Genomic DNA, 25,152 nt, shown 5'->3' with positions numbered 1-25,152 from the left:
AAATAATAAAGAGACACAATATTTTTACGTAAAATTGAAAGGTATAAACCACAGACCTTTTTAGAAAATGTCAAACCAATAATTCACTATTTTTGTAGGTGATTTTGTACATGTATTTCAGCATAGCTCTCTCGTGTAAAATGAAATGGAGCCCCCCTTCCTCTCATTATTCCTCCCTTCTTATTGCTACAAGATAATAGATAGTGGGTAAGGGGTTTTTAAGGGTAGTTAATAGGGTATTTTATTGGTGGTTAGTGGTAATTTAAGAGGTTAGTGGATTTTAATGGGTGATAATGGGTGTTTATGGGGTAATAAAAGGGGTATTTATTTTGGGGTTATGGAGGGGTGTTGGGTAATTTAGTTTAAGGAGTCAAAACCCGATCGATTGGTCATGTCCCAATTTGTTGCTAGAAATGGTCTGGCTGGGTTCCTATGCTGGTATCCATCATTGTGCCTTCTAGTTTTAAGATTGTAGGTATTATATATATATATATATAGAATTGCACTCTGGTGCGAATGGAGCGCCCAGGTGCGAATATGTGAATGCCTGATATCCGTCCACGTGTTCAGATCTAATGGATGAGAAACACTGATTTTTTTAAAAAATGCGATGACATTTTCGTAAAGAGTTAATTCCAGTATTAGTCCTCTGACTATACTGATTTTTCAAATTTGGTCCTCATCTTTTAATTTGGACGAATTAAACCCTTGACTATCAAAATCGTTCCACTATTAGTAAATAGTCCTTCCGTGAATTTACTTTTAGTTTGACGTTAAAAATAGGGGTAAAAGCGTACATTCATATGATAGGTGTCTTCTTACCATTTGTTCCAATGGCGTGGCCGTTCAAAGTAGGAGAATTAGCACCTTTGATGCAAAGTGTCCGTTCGCATCTCTGTTCCAATGGCGTGAATGCCGTTCAGCGCTAAATCAGGTGCTAATTCTGAAGCCAAAGTATCGTCGGCGACTCATCCAATGTTCAAAACTGCCGGCAATGGACTAACGGAAGTCGAGAGTAGCAGCGGTAACCACAACACCGAGCTCATTACCGCAGAGAGGTAGGGAATTCAAATGAGGAAAGCAAAGCTCGTAAACATGCTTGATGAGGTACAGAGGATCTCAAAGCAATTCTAGTTCTTGAAAGTTTGGCTTTGGTTTTGCAGTTTGCCACGCTGTTGTGGACGACCAAAGCTGCTCGCTTCTGCTTTATTAGCACATGGGCGAGAACTGCACGAGGAAAAGAGCCCCCAGATGTATATCCATTTCTCGACCGAAGGGTCTTATAACTCCAGCATTGGCTGCCGCTCAGTGCCATCGCACAAGTGGTGGATATCAGCTAGACCCAGTTCATCCTGCCACCGCTACCGATGAACTACTTCGGTTTCACGTGTAGCAGAAACTGCCCGGTAAGAGCCGCAGTGTTCCCAGGTAAGGTAGCAAATGCAGACAGGGACGGCGGAGGAGGCGGTGAAGAGTACGGCGGGAAGAAAGGGGTATTGGCAGGGGCAGGAGTAGAAAATGGGATGTCCGGAGTGGTAAGCGTCGGCGGCGAAGGAACATGAGGGGTAGAATCCACATGGAAAAATGGCTGGTGGAGAACGCGGCGTTTGTGAACAGCGACGGCGGCCACGGAGGAGGAGGACACAGTGTGATCTGCACCAAACAAGAAGAACAATAGAATAAATCTGGCGGCAGACGAAAGCATGTCTGTGGCTTCTTAGAGACAGCAAATGCAGATCAAGCTTTGTGCTTTTCTTCAGAGCCACATTCAGAATGAGAAGGAGGAGAGAAGGGAAAATGGCGGCCTTTCTTCTTCAGCACGGCGGAGAGAGATGAGGGAGAGAGTGTGCATAGACATACCTAAGGGAATGACCATTTTAGCGCTTACACTAACGCCTAACAAACTGATGGTTAACGGAAGGACCAATGCTGGAACAAATCTGATAGTTGGGGGTCTCTTTCGTTCAAATTAAAAGACGAGGATCAATTTTGGAAAATCACAATACTCGGAGGACCATGGCTGGAATTAACTCTTTTCGTAAATAATTGAACATCGAAGTGCAAGTAAAATGTATTACAATTGCATGTAAAATGTATTATAGGTGCAAGTAAACTTTACACTAAGCATCAATACTAAGTGCACCTATAGTTATAAGTAGTTGCACCTAGGTGCATGAATGTTTGCGGGTGATTTTCACGGGTACTACTACCGGCTGAACTCCCCGCAAAAACAAAAACGATGCCAAACAGAACGAACTCAGATCAATGAATGTTAACAAGGCAAAATTACATGTACTTGCAGGCGAAAGTAGGTGCACTTGTAGGTGAAAGTAGGTGCACCTGATCAATGAATGCAGACAAAAACTACATGCACTTGCAGGCGAAAGTTGGTTCACTTATAGATGAAAGTAGGTGCACTCGACCAATGAATGCTGACACGTGGTGAGCGCTGATTGGTTCGCATTTCTCTCTCTCTCTCTCTCTCTCTCTCTATATATATATATATATATATATATATATATATATATATATATATATATATATATAAAGATCATTTGATCTTGATTGAATCACTAGTTACTAATTTTAGTTGAATATTGTAATCGTTTATGATTTTTGTTGAAGATCATGTATTAAATTTAGTCTTTTCAATAATTGTTGCATATTTTTCTGCCTTATAGTGCACATATATTTCTACCTTCCAGTGCATATTGTAATGCCTTCCAGAGCACATTGTTGTGCCTTCCGGTGCACATTCTTATAGATCGTAGATGGTGAATTTTTTTTTTTTTTTTTTTTTTTTAAGGAGGAGTTGATCTAAGGCTGAGATTCAACCGCATTTTTCACTTGCGGCCTTCACCGCATGAAAGCCTTAGCCTTTATATATATATATATATATATATATATATATATATATATATATATATAATATCATTGTAATTAATTTGTAAGAGTTAAATTCACTTTTGGTCCTACATTTATTGCGCGATGGACACATTTTACCTGGTTTTATTAAGTTAGCCACATTTTGCCCTGCCGTTTTAAAAGGTGGACACTTTTGGTCCATCGTTACATTTGTTGTTAAACAGCTGTGAAGTGAGAAGACAATTGTGTCCTTTCACGTGCTATTCTCAAACTCCGCTGTCCTCCTCCGCTCTTCTTCAACTACCGTTACCTACTTCTTCTCTTCTTGGGCACCATCTCTTCAGCGTTCTCCGATTTTCTGAAACCATGCAAGTCTTCTATCAAGGCCAAGCTCATAGTCATCGGCGGTGTAACACCCCGAAATTTTGAAACTTTTAAAACTTATATATCAAAAGTCAATTCTCATTAAATCCCAAAACAGAGTAGTACTAAACATACGAGTGCGGGGTGCTATGCCACATCTGAGCTGGCCTGGAGAACTCAGATGCACAGGCTAAACTAACTAAATATCCTCAATACATCATCATGGCACGCAGGCCGAAAGGAAAAACTATCTATCTACTCCAAGTTCCTCTAGCGCGCTCTGGGAGCTAATCATCTGTGCCTGAAAGCCAAATATATCTGTTCAGCAAATGATGCCGGTAACCCACTCCAACGCGTTGAAATACATTATAGATAGATATACGAAAAATCATTTTGAAGCATGAAGATATATACTTAAGAGACTCTAGTTTTAAAACCAGGAATGGACCTAGCAAATAGGGGTAAGCACAACAATCAATGATAACAGTTAAGTAGAATTATCATAAAGAATACGCAACTAAAGCCACAGTCTATTTCCACATCAATCATATCATCGTTCAATCATCATTTGTGACACTCAATCACACTGAGCTGGCGCCACGGGACCAATCGCATGCCCCGAACATGAGGGTTAGTGCATATAGCACTAACACGGCCCCGCAGCACCTTACCTCATACCGCAGCATGAAGGGAGTTGATCGCAACCAACCCTTTAAAGACCGCTGACGAACTCAACGTCGGACCACAATCCTACACACCGCTGACGCGCCCAGTCGGTGGACTGTGATCCCCTTTACAAGGGGGGACATACGACCCTACACACCGTTGACGGGCACAGTCGGTGGACCGTGGCGGATCAAGCCCTACACACCGCTGAGAGACTCAGTCGGTGGGCGAAGATCCTCGGAGACTACGACCCTACACACCGCTGGCCCATCACTCGGTGGATTGCAGCCAGCCGTAGCCCTACACACCGCCTGATTACTCAGGTCGGTGGACTATAGCCTTCCTCGGGTTTATTGGCCCTACACACCGCCTGGCGCGTCCAGTTAGGTGGGTCATCGTACCCGAGGCCCATGTGGACCGCAGCCCAAGAAGTGAATCACTGATCACAGCCAGGAGGATGAACCGCAGCTCATAAGTAACCAACAGTGGACCGCAGCCCTATATAATATTTATATACCTGACCGATCGCAACCGGCCTGGTTAACAGTTGGGATGGTTCTCAACCCATCCAACTGCCCGTATAGCCAATTTGATCGCAACCAAATTGGGGAATCATGCATCACATAACACACAATAGCACATAGTAGCACATAATAGCACATTGGGAAGGGGAAGACACATGAATAAGCTTACGTGTGATCATTCACATACTAATAATAGTCCTAAGGGGTTCATACGACTTCCACCTAGGTCAACGGGTTACCGATTCAACTAGCATGCAATCCGTAAGACTCTTTTATCCTACGAACGGTACCCAAAACATCAAACTAGACTCAAGTACGACAAACGGGGTCCGTTGGGACACCACGGGGGAATGGGGAACATCAAACGGGGAAGCCAAAGACCCGGGGTGGGTACGGACCAGCGGTAGCCGGTGGGTGGGGGTCACCCGCCGGCTGCCCGCCGGAGATCATCGCCCGGGCAGCAGGTTGCCGGCGGGCGAACGCCTGCCTGGCGCCTGCCCGCTGCCTGGCGGTGATTTTCGGGCAGCGGGTAGGTGGCAGGTACCCCTACCCCCACCTACCCCCCACTGACTCTTTCATCACAATTACGTCCCGGGATCCTTTGTGGAACTCGAAACCATGCTTAGACACTTTTAAACGCAATTAACGACACCACGTAGGCAATTAATGGATCAAAAGCAAGAATCACGTATAACTCATCCTATTACGACTTCTAAACATAATCAACACCCGAACATGCGAATTCCCACCCAAATATATATATCAAGAACATTACAACACAAATTCCCAATCCACCCTAGGGCTCTAATCCCTCCCAAATCATCAAAATCACAATTTATTTTTAACATCAAGAAATATCAAGATTTGTCAAGAATCATCATATCAATATCAAGAACCTCTTTTCAACATCAAGATCATCAAGATTATCAAGAATACACATAAATCATCTTATCAATCATCAAGAATATATCACAATTAGCATAGAGGAATTAATCAAGACACAAGCATATAGAGGGGGCCAAGGAAGGAGATTATAGCGAAGAAAATAGGTTTTGTTGAGACATGGGTTACCTCTTAGCCTTAATTAATTTCATTGGCTATGAAGGATCTTTCCTTTAAGATTTCTTCTTTCATGATTTCTCATATGGGAATCCTTGGGAATTCTTGTGTGGTGAAAGTTATTGGGGTGTGAGTACTAGGTGCCTCCTAGGTCCTTATTTATATATCTAAGAGTCCTAATTAGGATCTAAATGGTATGGATTTAGCTAATTCTATTTCCTATAGGACTAAGGGTTGGATTTAGGGATGAGGGTCCATGGGCTAATGGTGGACCCTTCCTAATTAATTAATGAAATTTAACTATTCTTTTTGTGTAAATGTTTAAATAATTAATTGGTTTAGGGGCCGTAACACGAGGTGTTACACTCTCCCCCCCTTAACGGGAAGCTTCGTCCCCGAAGCTTTGGTCCTTGCTGAGTGACCTCTTCCATTATCCTATGCTTTCGCCTTGGTTACCTTGTGTGAAGAGTTCGGGGTAGCGTTCCTTCATTGTGTCTTTGAGTTCCCATGTTGCCTCTTCGGTCCCGTGGTTGGTCCAGAGGATTTTTACCATTTCTATGGTTCGCTGGCGGGTGGTTCTTGTCTTGGTGTCCAGGATCCTTACGGGTTTCTCTTCGTAAGTTAGTGCGTCGTCAAGGTCCACGGCCTCGGGTTGTAGTACGTGGCTTGGATCGTGTATATATTTCTTTAGTTGGGATATGTGGAATATGTTGTCTACCCGCTCCAGTTCGATGGGTAGGGCGAGGCGGTAGGCTAGGTTCCCGACTCTTTCTATGATTTCATAGGGGCCGATAAACCGGGGACTGAGTTTCCCCTTTCTTCCGAACCTCATTACCCCTCGTGTGAGCGAGATTCTTAGCCAGACTTTTTCTCTGGAGGTGAACTCGGCTTGCTTTCTTCCCAGGTCGGCGTAGGATTTTTGGCAGTCTTGGGCGACCTTCATTCTTTCTTGTATGTGTTTTGACTTTAGTTATGGTGTCTTGTAAGTATTGGGGTCCTAGCGCTACTGGGCCGACCATGTCTTCCCAACATAAGGGGGTTCTACATTTTTGACCGTACAGCGCTTCGTAGGGAGCCATGCGGATACTTGCGTGATAGCTGTTGTTGTAAGAAAATTCGATGAGGTCTAGATGTTCTTCCCACGTCCCCTGGAAGTCTAACATGCAGGCTCTTAGCATGTCTTCGAGAGTCTGAATGGTTCTCTCGGTTTGGCCGTCGGTAGTGGGGTGGAAGGCAGTGCTCAGGTTTAGTTGTGTCCCCATGGCTGTTTGTAAAGACTTCCAGAATTGTGAGAGGAACCTGGGATCCCTATCGGACACAATGTTTCGGGAGATTTCGGACACAATGTTTCGGGGGATTTCGTGGTACTTTACGACTCGGTTCAGGTAGGCCCTGGCTAGTTATGTCATTGTCCATGTTTCTTTCATAGCAATGAACCGTGCTGTCTTGGTTAGCCGGTCCACTATTACCCAGATTTTATCCTTGCCTGTTGGTGTTGTGGGCAATCCTCCGACGAAATCCATGGATATGGAGTCCCACTTCCCATGTGGTATCTCAAGGGGTTGTACGAGTCCTTTGGGCTTGCATCGCTCGGCTTTTACCCTTTGGCAGTTTAGACATTTTCCCACGAAGTTTGCGATTTCCTTTTTAATGTTGGGCCACCAAAACATCTTTTTCACATCTTGGTATAGTTTGTCGCCTCCGGGGTGCACCGAGTATGGTGAGTTGTGCCCTTCTTCCCGGATTTGTTGCTTTAGGTGGGGGTGTGTCGTGGGTACGCACCATCTTCCCTGATAGCAGAGGCTGCCATCTTCGCATATTCCGAATGGTCCGTCCTTTCCCTGAGTTAGGTCGAGTTGAATTTTATTTAGTTCTGGGTCTTGATGCTGCCCGGCCTTGATTTCTTCGAGTAGTGTGGGTATGATTCTGACACTGAATAGGTGGATTTCAGAATTGGTTTGTCCTTGCTCTACTACTTCTAAGTTCAACCTTTGGAAGTCCTTGTATAGCTCGTCTGGCAGGATCCAGGTGGTGTTGAGGGAGTGGTTAGCCTTTCGGCTTAGGGCGTCTGCCACAACGTTAGCCTTCCCTTCGTGGTACTGGATATCTAGGTCGTAATCTTTTATATGTTCCAACCACCTTCGTTGTCGCATGTTTAGATCTTTCTGGGTGAAGATGTACTTCAGACTTTTATGATCTGTATAAATCTTGCATTGCACTCCGTATAGGTAATGTCTTCAAATTTTCAGGGCGAACACGATGGCAGCTAGCTCGAGGTCGTGTGTGGGGTAATTTTCTTCGTGGGTTTTGAGTTGCCTGGATGCGTATGCTATTACTTTGTCTTTTTGCATTAGTACGCATCCCAGTCCCTTTTTGGAGGCGTCGCTGAAAACTTCGAATCCTTCCATCCCGGAGGGAAGGGCTAGGACGGGTGCTGTGGTCAGCTTTTCTTTCAATTCTTGAAAGGCTGAGGTGCAGTTGTCGTCCCATCGAAAGGGGGTTTCCTTTTTTCATGAGCTTAGTGAGGGGTGAGGCGAGCTAGCTTAGGAGCCGTAACACAGGGTGTTACAGGCGGCCTCTCGTTGACCCAGAAACGGCGTGCTTGCAGCTTGTGTTCTGGTGGAACAATTTGATCAAGCGCAGCGTCCTCCTCCGTTCCTACGAGCACATGGTTTTGCTTTTTTGCGAGATGCAGAGGCTCAAGTGGACCCCCGATGGGTACACTTTCCCTTACATGCTCAAGGCTTGTGGCGAGCTGTTTTCCTTCCGCAGAGGAGAGTCTGTCCATGCTTTTTGCGTGGTGATTGGGCATGACACCAATGTCTTCGTATGCAACGGCGTTATCTCCATGTACGGTCGATGTGGCGCTATGGACCACGCGCACAAGTTGTTTGAGGAAACGATTGTGAGAGGAATTGACGATGTTATTTCTTTGAACTCTATTGTGGCAGCCTATGCGCAGAGTCAAGATTTTAGGAGAGTGTTGGGGTGTTTGGTTTGATGATTGCAAGATGCGATAGTTTAGTGAATGTACTTCCAGACTGTGCTCCTGCAAAGGCAACCCGGCTAGGCAAACAAATTCACGGGTATGCAAAGTGTGAGCAGATGAATGAAGCCAACAAAGTGTTTGAACATATAGAGGTGAAAGATCTGCTTTCATGGAATGCAATGGTCACTGGGTACTCCCAGATAGGGAGATTTACTGAAGCTCTAGGGTTATCTGAAAGAATGCGACATCAAGAGATTGAGTTGAATGTTATCACATGGAGTGGAGTGATTGCAGGGTATGCACAGAGGGGGTTTGGGTTTGGTTATGAAACACTTACAGCATGTTTGGTTCACGGAATGATTTTTAAGGGATTAAGAATAGTAATCCATAGGGAATGGAATAAGCCAGGAATATATTAGGAATTGTATTCTTTTGTTTGGTTCGTTGAAGGTATAGAGTTTAGGAATATTATTTCAGTGTTTGGTTGAGTTTAGGAATATTATTTCAGTGTTTGGTTAATTCTGTCCGTCATGACTTTTCGTATGCTGGTTCTTTTATTGAGCAATGTCGTGTGATTGCAAATGGCATTGGGAACATTGTTGTTTTCCATGTCAAGAGGTCAGCGAATCACGTAGCTCATGTGTTTGCACAGACGACTGGTTCTTCTTCTGTCCTTGGTTTTTGGGATGTAATCCCTTCAAGTTGTATCTCATGTTATTTCGATGGAATATAAACTTTGATTTTCAAAAAAAAAAAAAAAAAAAAAAAAGAGGAATATAATGGAATATGTGTTTAAAAGACAAATACCCCTATACAAAAAATGTATTATTATTATTATTATTATTATTATTATTATTATTATTATCATTATCATTATCATTATCATTATCATTATCATTATCATTATCATTATCATTATTATTATTACATATGTTTTTAATTATTATTATTATTATTATTATTATTATTATTATTATCATTATTATTATTATTATATGTTTTTAAATTATAATAATAATAAATATATTCCACATCACTTTGGAAGTAACCTAATTAGTTTGTTTAATTAATTTATGCTGCATTAGGCATTTAGGCTTGACTGGGCGAGTTTTGAGCTCATTAGGTCTGAAAGAGCAATTAAATTTGAAGGCCTCATGGAGTCTTGTTCAAAATAAGAGATTATCCTTGATTTAAGGAGTCTTTCTACAACAACTTGTCAAGATAATTATTTTTATCCAAGTATTATTTGTTCAACATATTTACCGACTCAATTATTATATTCATATTCATTAACAACAAACATATCTTCCGCAGACATCTCATCACTACAAACTACTCAAAGATTTCCTCTCTCGATGCCCAAGCAGAATCCTATAGGTTGAATGGTGAAAAATCTGCCTGAATCGTTCAAATTGTCCCATATCAAAGAAGCGTCCAAGTTGGTACATGACAGCATCTTCTGCACTAAAACTTAGTCTCAGTCCAAAAAGGCCTTTTTTGATGTGATTCAAGCCAATCAACTAATAGGAAGTTAGGGACATCCGCAGAAGCACTGAAACGAGGGACGAAGCTGAATGCCTTAGAGAAGAGGGACGGAGACTGTGGGTTCAAGGAGGGCAGTAACGAGCAAGACGAGATCGTATGCTCCGAGCAGAAAAGTGAAGACCTGCACGATTTAACAATTTATGAGTAATTTAAGAGTATTCTTTATTATTGATCAATTTACTGTATCATAATTCTTTGAAAAATGATATTGTGTGAATCGATTACTACAAATTTCCTTGATGCATTGCTAATTTAATTTGCCCAGGAACATGGATTTCTTGATTCAACAATGTTGTTGTGTCTACAATTGATTGAGGTTTTATGGGACAAGGCCTAACATTGTTACCCTTGCTTCTGTTCTTTCTAGTTGTGTTGTTGTTGGCGCCTTGCGTTAGGGAATCGAAAGAGACTCATTGCTATGCCATCAAATAAGTTTGAAGGCTGATGAAGAATAGCACGTGAAAAGATATAATTGCCCTCCCACTTCAAGGCTGTTTAACAGCAAATGTAAAGGTGGATCAAAAGTGTCCACTGTTAGGAAATATGAACCAAAGTCGATTTAATATCGCAAAATAATATTTATATATACACACGAAAATATATAAAATATTATTCGATATATATCTGAAATACACACACACACAGAAATATATATATATATATATATATATATATATATATCAACCAAAAATGAAACTCATAATCCTCATATTATAATTCCAACCAACAAGAAAGGAGAAAGGATTTGATGCTTAGAGCATAATCCCAAAACCAAAAGAAATGAGATGAAGAAGAGTGGTTAGTACGAGTCGACCGAAACATTGTTTCCTTAAAACCTTATTTGCTACCTCCAAAAAGTGCTAGGAGTGTTGTAGCCTAGGTTTCCTAGGATAAAACGTACTAAGGTTCGACGTTTGAACACCCAAGCGAATGAATCAGGCGAATAAGAGCACGGGCAGAACACAGTTTCAAGGAGTAGGAGCAGAATTTTGGAGAAGAAAATGTGATTTTCGTCGTGTGTTGTGTTTCTTCTTTATACCTTTTTACTTCTTGAAAACCTACTGCCCCTACACAAGCTTATATAGGAGATGGAGTACTTAATAGCTATCATGATGGCATTCAAAACCACGTATGTAACATCTGAAAAAAAAAACCATTAGAAGATATTTAATTCACAATTTAAAATTGGAATTAATCCAAAATTAATTTCGTAACAGAAAAATTAAATCTCACAACAGTCCAAAACAAATATGGTAGAATAAACCAACGAATGGTTCGTGCAAAATCTCATAGCAGACAGATTCGAACCATGAGCACGAGAGCAGACAGATTCGGCCTCTAGGACCTAGCAGACAGAGTAGACAAATTCGAACCATGAGCACGAGAGCAGACATATGTGTTACCTTTCGGCCTTGGCTGGAGACAGAGCAGACAGATTCGAACCATGAGCACGAGAGTAGACAGATGCGTTACCTTTCGGCTTTGGCTGCTCTCTCTCGGCCTCCCAAGGGCCGAAACCTAAAATGGTACCGAAAGTTGGCTTTCTGGACAACATTCGTGCCCGTGTACACGAGTTTAAGCCTGGATCAAGCCTTTTCGGGCTCAGTACAACTATAAATCAATCATAAACATTTAAGGCATAATCTTCATGATAACCAATCATAAACTTTCAGCATATAATCTTAAAGATTTTTGGGTTTGTCTATTCAAGTATTCATCTGCAACTTTTCCCTTTTGACATTATTCTATCATATTCATGCCTCATTAAAAAACTTCACTAGAAAAACCCAATGGGAAAAAACTCGTTGAGGAAAAGAGTACATGACACATATGTATTCATGTGTTGCACTACGGCTTAGTTAAAAAAAACCTTTAATTAAGAAAAAATAATATCAAAACTCAATCAAAGGAAAAAGAGTGCAATTGTAGTCTTCAGGACCCAATCTTCTTGATTGATTCAAGTAAATGACACTCCCCATGAAGATAACAATCTTCAATTCAAAGTCTACACATTCTAATATAATAAAAATATTGTTTCAAGAAGAGTGTAAAAAAGGGATATGGCACAATTCTCAATATTTTCACTAGTGTAAACATTCTGTATAATAACCTCGTGACTAATCTAAAGCTCACGTGGGTTGAAATTTGATGTTATATAAACATTGTCAAATATTCAAAAACATACCAATTTATCACATGTGCAACACGACATTTACCGTCCTCGTATGAGACATTGGGGGTAAAAACAAAAACACAACCAGTTTGGGACTTGACATCATGAGGATCAAACTGAATAGTCAGTACCCAAGTAGTCCATCAAAAATTGATTGCAATATAATTCTCAAACAAATAATTACCAGGAGTATCATGTTATCGATCCACAGGAAATTGGGGCATATCAAGCACTGACTACTAATCTATTCTTGTGAAGCTAATCCTAATGATTATCATAGATGGTTGATTAAAATAATTAAAGGAAAACAAAGTAGCAAGTTTGTGAAAACAATAGAGAGAGAATGAGATTCATGGGATTCAAGTATTTAATCACCTAGTGCCAATCTAATGTGCAATTGGGTTCAAACAAGTGTGAGAATGCAACAAGGGGAAGAGTTACTCCCGTAATCTCTAACCTAAAACAAGTGAATATTCGCTCACGCGATATAAACACACAACAATACAAGAACAAGCATTCAAAATAAATTCCTAACTACAACCATCTCCCGATGTGTAATAACCAAGAATTAACCTGCTTAACCAATTTGCCCTCTCCCAAGGTGCAACAGTTAAATGCAATTGTGTGTGCCCTAAATTATGCCTAACTCCCATTATGACACAAAGAAAGCTATGAAACAAGTAACTATGGCCACTAATTACAAGCATCAACAACATAAATCACAATTGCAATATACAAGTATAAAATCCAAATATTAATATATTAAAGAATATGAGAGCACAAGCACATAGGTTCATAAATACTTTTTACCCAAGAATCTCTAAGAAAAATTAGCCACACATGGCTAATATAGAATCCATAGCAATTATAAAGAGTTTACAAGTATTCAAAAAGAATACAAGAATAAACCAAGTGATTCTCCCAAATCTCTCTAGCTTTCTTCTTGCTTGTCTCCAAAAATTTGGAATGAATGCCCTAGAGTTGAAAAAAGATGGACATTTTATAGTTGAATCTCAATAGGAATAGATTAGGAAATTTCCACACAACTTTTCAAAATCTCTCCCAGTGACGTAGGTCCAATTTTCAGGCTTATTTTGACCATTTTCCCTTCTCATATAGAATTTGATGTCTTCATAACAGTTGTAGCCCGTCGAGGTCATCTTTCCAATGACGCAAGAATCACTTAATTTGGATATTCCTAAGCTGAAATATAGTCCAAAAACCAAACTGTCGCCAATCTGTGCAAGAATTTTTACTGTATGCTATTTTGAAAAGTGATGAAACTTCACTGAAAATTTTTGACGCGTCTAATGAGCATATTTTATACCTTGATTTAAATAAGTTCTTATAGGTTAGTTTTATTATTTATATTTTATATTTCATAATTTTTAGTATATTTTGTTATATTAGGATTATGGAACTTAATTAATAATTAGATTGATAAATAAACTTTATTAGTTAAAATGAATAAGTATTACAGGGTCCCACTTCTTTAATAATCCTAATTAAACTTTACTTTCTTTTCTTTAATTTCATTTGTTTGCTGTACGTACATTTAGTACTATATTTTATTTATGCTTTTTGTTTTGTTTCGGCAGGGTGCGGACGCGAGACGAAGAAGCTAAGGCGCAAGAGAGATTTCGACCGATTCATTCGTGGAAGGTTTCAGGTGGAAATTAAACAAAGTTTTTTGAAGATGAAGTTGGTAGAGAAAGATGCGATAAGAACCTGAATTTTAGGGAAGCTTGTTGATTTGGAACCCTATAAATGGAAAGTTATTTGATGTATTTTGGGGCAGATTGTTTCTTTCAAATTCTTAATATTTTAGAATAATTTACTCTCTGGCTAAATTTCCTTAATCTGATTCAAGGTATTTGAAGTTTTAGTTGTGAATTTATGGAGGTTCTATTTCAATTAATTTGTTGGATTCATTTACTTCCTGCTCTTCCAGAGTTGATTTTTCAGGAAAATTAATAATATAATAAATTAAATTGACGACTTAGTTTATTATTGTTTATCCTATTGCTATCTATGAGTTTATGATCCGTAATTGTCATAAACGATTAGACCGAGTAGCTTGTATTAATTATATTGATGTGATTAGTACACAAAGGACATGAAGACTAAGTTGCAAGTTGTAGCTATCTCAATCTATGATTTAGGCTTAGTTATTTTCCATTTAAGTGTAATGATGTTATTGGGTGAAAATGGAATGCTATCGTCCCCAGTTTATTCAATAACAGTTGTTGGTTCGAATGCTTAATTTGAATCAATTAATTCAGGGAGATCAAAGACTAGTTATGACTATCCTAATTAGTCTTTCGCTAAATACTTGAATCTAAACTTTATTTGTAAGAGCCAATGATCTAAGTCACATCTTTACCATTCAATTTTCCTTGAATCAGAATTCTACATCTTTGAGCTTGTTATTAATTACTGTTTATTTTATTTATTCTTCTCAAACCCCCTAAATTTCCTTGATGTGAGTCCTTTTAATTTAAGAAACGAAATTCAATAGTTCTTTTGGGATTTGACCTGGTTTTGCCACTACTACAAATTAGTGGAGTGAGCCAGTATTAAATTTGTAGGGCTTCGACAACCCTACCAAATTTTGGCGCCATTGCCGGGGAACTAAAATCGTTTCTTGAATTTTTCTTTGTGATTGTTTCTGTTGTCCTTAGTGTTGCATGGCTCGTTCCTCTCATTCAGGAGAATTGCAATATATCCCTGAGATTGAGAAAGTTGCAAGGCAACTAAGGAAAGGAACAAAGCAAAGAAATAGCTCCTCGAGTTCTAAAGAGGTAAATTCAACCTGTGATCCAGTAAATGAGGAAGTCGTAAGTAAAATGGCTGAACCAGACAATAGAACACTTAGGGGGTTAGCTGCACCGAATCTAAACCAACAACCTCTTTGTATAACAATACCAAATCTTGAGGTTGATTTTGCTTTAAAATCTGGTTTGATTCATTTACTCCCTATTTTTTGAGGTTTGGATAGTGAAGACCCACATAAACACTTGAAAGAGTTTCAAGTAGTTTGTGCATGTATGAAACCACGTGGGGTGACTGATGAGTATATAAGTCTTAGAGCCTTTCCATTTTCATTAAAAGATAAAGCAAATGATTGACTCTATAATCTTCCCCCTGATTAAGTTAACACGTGGAATGATGTGAAAAAAATATTTCTAGAAAAATTCTTCCCTGCATCTAGGGCAACTAATATTAGGAAGGAAATATATGGGATATGACAATGTACAGGTGAAACATTGTATGAGTATTGAGAAAGATTCAAGGAGCTGTGTGCTATCTGTCCACACCATCAAATCTCAGACCAACACCTGATACAATACTTCTATGAAGGGTTGTTACGTATGGATAGAAGTATGGTGGATGCAGCCAGTGGTGGTTCTTTGGCTGATAAGACGCCCATTGATGCTAGACAATTAATATCAATCATGGCAGAAAACTCTCAACAATATGGGACACGAGTAGATAGGTCTATCCGTAGAGTTAACAAGGTAAGTACTTCTCAACTTGAGAATAAAATTTCAGATTTGACTACTCTTGTGCGTCAAATGGCTGTAGGACAAATGCAATCTACGGGAGCATGTGGAATATGTTCGTTTGTCGGGCATCCCACAGACATGTGCCCAATCCAAATCAAGAGTTGAATGCAATAGGGGGATTTCCTAGTCAACCCAACCGAAAATATGATCCCTTTTCAAACCAGTATAATCCTGAATGGAGAGATCATTCAAACTTGAGCTATGGGAATCAAGGGGCGCAACCAAGGTTTCAAAGTCAGAATTTTAGACAATTCCAAACACCTCAGCAATCTCAACCCCAAGCTTCAAATTCTGGTATGTCTTTAGATGAAATTGTTAAAGCACTTGCTAATAACACTCAACGGTTTCAACAAGAAACAAGAGCTGGTATTCAACAATTGGGCAATCAAATTTTCCAATTAGCCACATCTGTTAGAAAGTTGGAAGCTAAGGCTTCGGGGAAACTACCATCACAAACTGAGGTGAACCCTAAAGAAAATGTGAATGCAATCACATTGAGAAGTGGTAAGCAACTTCAGCCCGAATCTCCATTATCAGTGAAAGAGGAAAAAGAGGAAAAATCAAAGGAGGAAAGTGAGTCTATCGCCAATGAAAAATCCAAGGTAATTCTGAATCCTCTTTTGGTCAATATGATTCGTCTCTACCCCCTTTTTCCTTCAAGGTTAGCAAAATCAAAAGAAGAAGAACATGAAAACCAGATTTTGGAAACCTTTAGAAAGGTGGAAATCAACATCCCCTTACTAGAAGCCATAAAGCAAATTCCTAAGTATGCAAAGTTTCTAAAGGAACTTTGTACCAATAAGAGGAAGTTGAAGAGCAAGGAGACCATCATATTGGGTAAGAATTTTTCAGCCATGATAAGTAATGATCTACCTAAAAAGTGCAAGGATCCATGTATGTTCACCCTACCTTGTATAATTGGTAATAAAGAGATTAAGCGTGACATGTTATATTTAGGTGCATCAATAAATGTCATGTCGTTTTCCATTTATCAAGCTTTAAATATAAATTCTTTGCATGAAACTAGAATAGTTGTTCAATTAGCTGATCGTTCTTGTGTGCATCCAGTTGGAGTCGTAGAGGATGTTTTAGTGCAAGTTAATGGGCTGGTTTTTCCGGTTGCTTTTTATTTTTTGAAAATGAATGATGATGCAATAGATCAATCAACTCCAATTTTGTTAGGTAGACCATTTATGAAAACTGCTAAAACAAAGATAGATGTTGATAAAGGTATTCTTTCTGTTGAGTTTAATGGAGAAATTGCTAAATTTAATATTTCTAATGCAATGAAGTTCCCTGATGATTATCATTCTCTTTATCATGTGGATGTAGTTGATTCAATAGTGCAAGATGTTTAATTTTTGAAGATAGTTTTGTTGGAAATTTGTTTGATTTAGAAGTTGAATTTGATTTAGATGAGTTTGTTGATTCCTCTAATGAAGTTTTATCAGCTGTAATATCTAGTTTAAATTCTGCAAATGTTGATTTTACTTTAACTCATGAAAAAATGTTGCCATCTGTGTTACGGGCTCCAACTTTAGAGTTGAAAACTCTGCCTGATCACCTCAAGTATGTATACATAGGTGAGGGAGAGACATTACCCGTTATTATCTCAAATAAGTTGTCACAGGAACAAGAAGATAAGCTGGTTTCACTGTTGAAAGAACACAAAACTGCAATGGGTTGGACTTTAGCTGATATACAAGGTATAAGTCCAGCCGTTTGTATGCATAAAATCCATTTGGAAGAAGATGACAGGCCAGTAAGGGAGCCACAGAGAAGACTCAACCCAACGTTGAAGGATGTGGTATTTAAAGAGCTTCTTAAACTCTTGGATGCAGGTATAATTTACCCGATTTCTGATAGTGAATGGGTAGGTCCAGTGCATGTAGTTCCAAAGAAAATTGGTATAACTGTAGTACGAAATCAAAAGAATGAATTGGTGCCAATGAGAGTACAAAATGGTTGGAAAATGTGCATAGATTTTAGAAAACTGAACTTAGCTACAAGAAAAAGATCATTTTCCTTTACCTTTTGTTGATCAAATGTTAGAAAGGTTAGCTGGAAAATCTTGTTTTTGCTTTTTGGATGAATTTTCAGGTTACTATCAAATAGCCATTACTCAAGAAGACCAAGAAAAAACTACTTTTACCTGCCCATTTGGAACATTTGCGTTCAGGCGGATGCTGTTTGGCTTATGTAATGCACCTGGAACATTTCAAAGATGCATGATGAGTATTTTTTCTGAGTTTATTGAGAGTTGCATAGAAGTGTTTATGGATGACTTTACTGTTTATGGTGATTCATTTGAAGTGTATTTAATAATGTGTCTAAAGTTTTAAAAAGATGTATTGATGCTAATTTAGTTTTGAATTATGAAAAATGCCATTTTATGGTTAGTCAAGGTGTTGGTCCCGATAGGGTGGTAGAAAGTCTAGAGGGGGGGGGGGTGAATAGACTTTCTAAACTTTTTCTAAATTAAATAACTCTTTGGTAACTTCAACTCTAAGTAACAAGTAAATAGAGAAGAGTTTAACTTGAACTGCACAGCGGAATAAATATGTATAAAGAGTTATATCAATAAATATAATCACATGCACATGTAAGATAAGCTCAGATGATGTGTAAGGATGACATGAATATCTTGAATATTTAAAGGAGATGGTTCACTCAATATTTAACAATAATATTCAAGATTATAAATAAGACTTCGCGTCACGTCAACCGTATGATGAATGTCACATGCAACACGTCAAACTTGCTTAGAATAATTCAAATGTTAAGTATGGAAAGTTTGAGTTGCATGCATACGTGAGAACACATTAAACCCGAAAGATTAAGATTAACAGTGAATAGTAAACGGGTTAGTCAAATAATAAAGCAAATTATGTAAGTGCGGTATGTAAATGAGAGAGGCAATTTATAGTGGTTCGGAAGTGGCGTAATCTTCCTAGTCCACTTTACTCCATTCACTTCTAGGAGTAATTCACTATTTTCCACACACAGTTACAATAGTGAATAAGCGCTACACAAGCACTTCTTCCGAATGTCTTGCACACAGCTACACCCAACTTCGAGTGTCTCGCACACAGCTACACTCAACTCCGAGTATTTCGCACACAGCTATACTCAAACGCCAACTAAGTGTTTTGCACACAGATACACTTAGCAACTACGAGTGTTTTGCACACAGCTACACTCACTAGAGTATTTTGCACACAGCTATACTCTTTTTACAATTACAAATACAAAGGCAACTGTATCTCTCTTCAACTAATTTTGAGACTATTCAGACTAAGTCTCTCTTCTAGATTTTTCAATGAATATTTGAGCACTTGTATTTCTAGAATTCGCACTTGTTCATCTGTGTTGTATCTTCAAGTCTTCATGGCCTTTTATAGATAATCAAATATATCCGTTGGAGTGGGATATTTTGATTTTTGAAGTTTGAATCTTGTAGCCTGATATTGTTGACAATGGTGGGTCTTCAATTTGATTTGATTGTCAACTTGCCTGACAAGATAATATTTTATTTCAACTTGATTTTTAAGTTGTTTCTAAAATATTATTTTCCTTGTCTATTTTGAAGTTCCAACGTCTCTTTGCAATAAGTTCTTCTGATAGAATTTATTTCTAGGATAAGATTTTTATCCATGCCTTCATAAATTTTCAACCGTTCTGATCATATCTTCAGGCAATTTGGATTCTTGTGACATGTGAGATGTACCAACATAAATTCTTTCGAATTTATCTATTTTCTGATCATCTTGCTTCTTTGTCACATCTTGCTCCTTTGAGACGCATTGTGCTTAAAAATCAGATCTTGCTTGTTTGACTTGGTATTTCTTGCTTCTTTGACTTGCTACATCGTGCTTTTCTGATTTGGCTACATTGTGCTCTTTTCGCATATTGCTTCTTTGACTTCAACACAGTGTGCTTGTTTGACTTGAGGGATTGTGCTTCTTTTTGAGACATTGTGCTCCTTTTGAATTCCGGCTTATAAAAAATAAATCATTTGGGGGAATTGATCTCAGGTGTGATCGTTGTATGTAAGGATTTCTACCTTTCATCATTAAGCTCATCCAATTATTCTTTGTAACGCCATTGTTTAGTACTTCTGTTCCAGATGAATACTTGTAGGACCAAAATTAATTCTCCAAATTAATTTTGTTCTTCATGTGGTAGACTTTCCTTTGCATACTCACTTTGATATTATGATATATGATACCTGTACTAAAGACCTAAATTCTAAGGGGATCTAAAGTACATTTGACTCATCAAAACTTTGTTACAAAAATATTCCTATCACAAGGAATTGTGTTAGGGCATGTAATTTCAGCTAGGGGGATAGAAGATGATAAAGCTAAAGTAGATTTGATTGTGAACTTACCTTACCCTACAAACGTTAGGGAAGTTCGTTTTTTTCTTGGACATTCAGGATTTTATAGCAGGTTTATTTAAGATTGCTGTCCCATTGTCTAAACTATTGCAAAAGGAGGTTACTTTTGAGTTCGGAAAGGAATGTCAAGAAGCTTTTGACAAGCTTAAGGCACTGCTAATAAGTTAGCTTTTGACAACCTTTTGTTGATCAAATGTTAGAAAGGTTAGCTAGAAAATCTTGTCTTTGCTTTTTTGATGAATTTTCAGGTTACTATCAGATAGCCATTGCTCAAGAAGACCAAGAAAAAAACTACTTTTACCTGCCCATTTGGAACATTTGCGTTCAGGCGGATGCTGTTTGGCTTATGTAATGCACCTGGAACGTTTCAAAGATGCATGATGAGTATTTTTTCTGAGTTTATTAAGAGTTGCATAGAAGTGTTTATGGATGACTTTACTGTTTATGGTGATTCATTTGAAGTGTGTTTAAATAATTTGTCTAAAGTTTTAAAAAGATGTATTGATGCTAATTTAGTTCTGAATTATGAAAAATTTCATTTTATGGTTAGTCAAGGAATTGTGTTAGGGCATGTAATTTCAGCTAGGGGGATAGAAGTTGATAAAGCTAAAGTAGATTTGATTGTGAACTTACCTTACCCTACAAATGTTAGGGAAGTTCGTACTTTTCTTGGACATGCAGAATTTTATCGCAAGTTTATTTAGGATTTCTCAAGGATTGATGTCCCATTGTTTAAACTATTGCAAAAGGAGGTTACTTTTGAGTTCGCAAAGGAATGTCAAGAAGCTTTTGACAAGCTTAAGGCACTGCTAACAAGTGCGCATGTTATTCAACCTCCAAACTGGGAATTACCCTTTGAGATTATGTGCGATGCTAGCAACTATGCAATTGGAGCTGTTTTAGGCCAAAGAGTTGGGAAGCAAAGTCATGTCATATACTATGCTTCAAGAATATTGAATGCTGCACAATGCAGTTACTCCACAACTGAAAAAAAGAACTTTTAGCTGTTATTTTTTCTTTAGATAAATTTAGATCTTATTTGCTTGGTTCTAAAGTCATAGTTTTTTCTGACCATGCAGCATTAAAGTATCTTTTGGGGAAAAAAGAATCTAAGCCCAGGCTGATAAGATGGATTTTATTACTTCAGGAGTTTGATTTGACAATAAAGGATCGAAAGGGAGCTGAAAATCCGATGGCGGATCATCTAAGTAGATTGGTAAGAGATGAAGATATACTTCCTATTTTTGAAAATTTTCCTAATGAACAATTATTCCAATTGTCAGGTATGGTTCCTTGGTATGTTGATCTTGTTAATTACTTAGTTACTGGAGCTCTACCTTGTTACATTAGTAAGTCTAGGAAAGAAAAAATAAGAAGTGAAGCTAAATATTATGTTTGGGATGAACCATATCTGTGGAAATTTTGTGTTGACCAAGTTATAAGACGATGTGTGCCTGAAAATGAACAGCAGTCAGTTTTAGCTTTTTGTCATAATTATGCATGTGGTGGTCACTTTAGTTTAAAATGAACTGCGAGAAAAGTGTTCGATAGTGGTTTGTATTTGGGAAAATCTATTTAAAGATGCATATTTGTGCTGTAAAACTTGTGAAAAATGTCAAAAGACTGGTTCATTATCTGATAGGAATGAAATGCCCCAAATTCCTATTTTGATTGTGGAAATATTTGATGTGTGGGGTATTGATTTCATGGGACCTTTTCCATCATTTTGTGGCTTTCAATATATTCTGTTAGCTATTGATTATGTGTTGAAATGGGTGGAAGCAAAAGCCACCAAAACTGATGATTCTTCAGTGGTTGTAGGTTTTATGAAATCTAACATCTTTAACAGATTTGGAGTTCCGCGTGCTGTTATAAGTGATCAAGGGAGTCATTTTTGCAATAAAGTAATTGAAGCATTGTTTAAGAAGTATGGAGTGCATCACAGAACAGCTACAGCGTACCATCCCCAAACCAATGGGCAAGCTGAAGTGTCCAATAGAGAGGTAAAATCCATTTTGGAAAATACTGTGAGCACAGGTAGAAAAGATTGGAGCTTATGATTAAATGATGCTCTATGGGATTATCAGACAGCTTACAAAACTACGATTGGGATGTCCCTTTATCGGTTGGTTTTTGGAAAAGCTTTCATTTGCCCGTAGAGATTGCACTTAAAGTCTATTGGGTCGTACAACATTGTAATATGGAAATGAAGAAGGCTGGTGAAGAAAGGAAATTGCAGTTGCTGTCGAAACGGGCCGGTGGGGCGGGGCCCGCCTAGGCCCGCCAAATCCCGCCATATGGCGGGGGCGGGCTAAAAAACCCGCCAAAATACGAGTCTAGGGGAGGTCGGCCCGCCCCGCCCCGCCTTAAGCCCGCGGGCCTTGGCGGGGGCCCGCCAAATCTTAAAAGTTTTAATATTAAATAAAAATTATATTAATATAAAAAGGCAATAAGTGTATACTAAAATAATTTGGATAGTTTAAACATATATTAATGTATTTGTAATTTTTTAAATATAAAAATAATTAACAAATAATCAAATACATAATGTGTTAATTCATAAATCAATAACGAATAATTTATACAATGTACTAATTTTTTAAAATTTGATTATATATATATAGTTATTGAATTTTAAACTTGATTATTGAATTTTGTTTTGATTACAGTTTACAGTGAACTGTAACCAAAACAAAATGAATGTATAAATATATGTTGTTTTGGTTACAATGAAAACTGTAACCAAAAACTCAATGACTATATATAATTATATATATATATTATATTATTTATTTATTATAATAATTTTATTATTATATATTTGGCAGGCCCCCGTCGGCCCGCAAAGCCCACGGGTTAGGCGGGGCGGGCAAAAAAGCCTGCCAAAATACGGGCTCAAAATATCAAAGCCCGTCCCGTCCTTTTCGCAGGGCGGGGCGGGCTTACCCGACGGGCTAAGCCCGTTTTGACGGCTCTATGTTAAGCCATATTCCAATATTTCATTGTAGGAGGAGCGCTAAATGTTTCTAGCAATTTCATCACAAAAAACAGGCATGTTGCAATTATAGAACTTCTTATGCGAAAGTGATTTTCCAACGACAATGAAATAATGGAAATTTGGTCATAATGTATCTTCATTATCCTTTTCGAGTCCAAACGGTTCCTTATCTACTTCAAGAGATTGGACAACCGTTAATATGATAAGTAAATGATACTTATCCATATAAAACATCTTCAAGATGTTTTTCAACGTAGGCTAACTGGTTACATTCTTTCAAGGAGATACTCGATCTGCAGGTCAAGACAATACTTGATTTCCCAAGTCTTTCATTTCAAAAACTCCATCTTTAAGCATGTGCTAATATTGCGATTTTCATTTTTCTCATTGAGAACATTAAATCCTTCACGGACTTTTCGAAAATAAATATTAGTTGCATATCTAACATTGTTATTTATAGGGCTGTGCATAACCCGTCCGACCCGCGCCCCGTCGTTGTTCTCGGAGCGGATAACCGAAACCGAATAGCAACCCGACGCCCTTTGTTTGGAATTTCCGATTTAATATGTAATCGGTTAGGGTTGGCTAAAAAGAAACTCGATCCGTCCGAAAACCCGAAACTATATATATATATATATATATATATATATATATATATATATATATATATATATATATATATATATATATATATATATATAGAGAGAGAGAGAGAGAGTTGCACTCGGGTGCGAACGACTCGCCCAGGCGCGAAATAGGAATGGATTCTGTTCTTCTACGTGTCCAGATCTAATGGATGAGAAACACTGATTTTTTTAAAAAACGCGGTGGCATTTTCGTAAATAATTGAACATCGAAGTGCAAGTAAAATGTATTACAAGTGCATGTAAAATGTATTATAGGTGCAAGTAAAAATTTACACTGAGCATCAATACTTAGTTGCACTCATAGTTCTAAGTAGTTGCACCTATAATTCTAAGTAGTTGCACACATAGGTATAAGTAGTTGCATCTAGGTGTATGAATGTTTGCGAGTGGTTTTCAGGAGTATTACTACCCGCTGAACTCAGATCAAATGAATGTTAACAAGACAAAATTACATGCACTTATAGGTGAAAGTAGGTGCACATATAGTTATAAGTAGTTGCACTTATAGTTATAAATAGTTGCACAGATAGTTATAAGCACACCCAGGTGCATGAATGGTTGCGGAAAGTGAATGCTAACAAGGCAAAATTACATGCACTTATAGGTGAAAATAGGTGCACTTATAAGAGATTTTACATGCACTTCGATGTTCAATTATTTACGAAAATGCCACCGCGTTTTTTTTTAAGTTATTAGATCTGGACACGTGTCACGCGCTGATTCGTTCGCATTTCCTTCCTGGGCACTTATTCGCACCTGAGTGCGTCCCTATATATATATATATATATATATATATATATATATATATATATATATATATATATATATATATATATATATATATATATATATATATATATATATATTATATGTATATGGATAATACGACGTCGTGTGGGGATTATATATATATGCCTTATATGCGCTAGGGTTTGCTTAGGGCTTCATCTCTCAGCTGCGCAGCTTTTACTTCTCTCTCACTCTCTCACTCTCTGAGACTCAGAGTCTCAGAGACTCAGACTCTTCACTCTCTTATCTTCTCTAAGACTCTAAGTTTCTCGACTAGTCTCAGTCTCTCATAGGCTTCGAGGGTTCTGTAGTTCACTCGTTCTGCACAGCCCTACTCTTGAGCCGTGGTGGAAGCCTCAACTCTCAAGCCAACGAAGCCTTGGTGGAAGCCCCTGTGTCCAGACGTATAGTGTCCCTGTGTGGCTGTGTTGATTGCTTGAAGAGTGAAGTTGATGACCTAGTTCTCCGGGAAAATATTGGAGAAAACAAGTAATCGAAAACATGTTTTTAATACTATTTTTTTAGGGTTCTTGTGTAAGTTGTGTTATTTATGATTGATACTTGGATAG

General features: G+C 38.2%; 1 long non-coding RNA gene across 1 annotated transcript; it reads left to right on the top strand.

Annotated features, from left to right (window-relative positions):
• The first annotated feature begins 1,771 nt into the window (after nt 1-1,771).
• LOC109188690 lies at nt 1,772-23,866 on the top strand. The gene is made up of 3 exons (XR_002055479.1): nt 1,772-1,844; nt 6,513-6,515; nt 23,854-23,866. It is a non-coding gene; the product is annotated as an uncharacterized LOC109188690 (long non-coding RNA).
• Nucleotides 23,867-25,152: the final 1,286 nt, after the last annotated feature.

This window comes from Ipomoea nil, unplaced genomic scaffold, assembly GCF_001879475.1.
Source record: "Ipomoea nil cultivar Tokyo-kokei standard unplaced genomic scaffold, Asagao_1.1 scaffold1474, whole genome shotgun sequence".
Lineage (NCBI taxonomy): Eukaryota > Viridiplantae > Streptophyta > Magnoliopsida > Solanales > Convolvulaceae > Ipomoea > Ipomoea nil.
The sequence above is the reverse complement of the archived record's forward strand: the minus strand, read 5'-3'. Positions and strand labels throughout refer to the sequence as shown.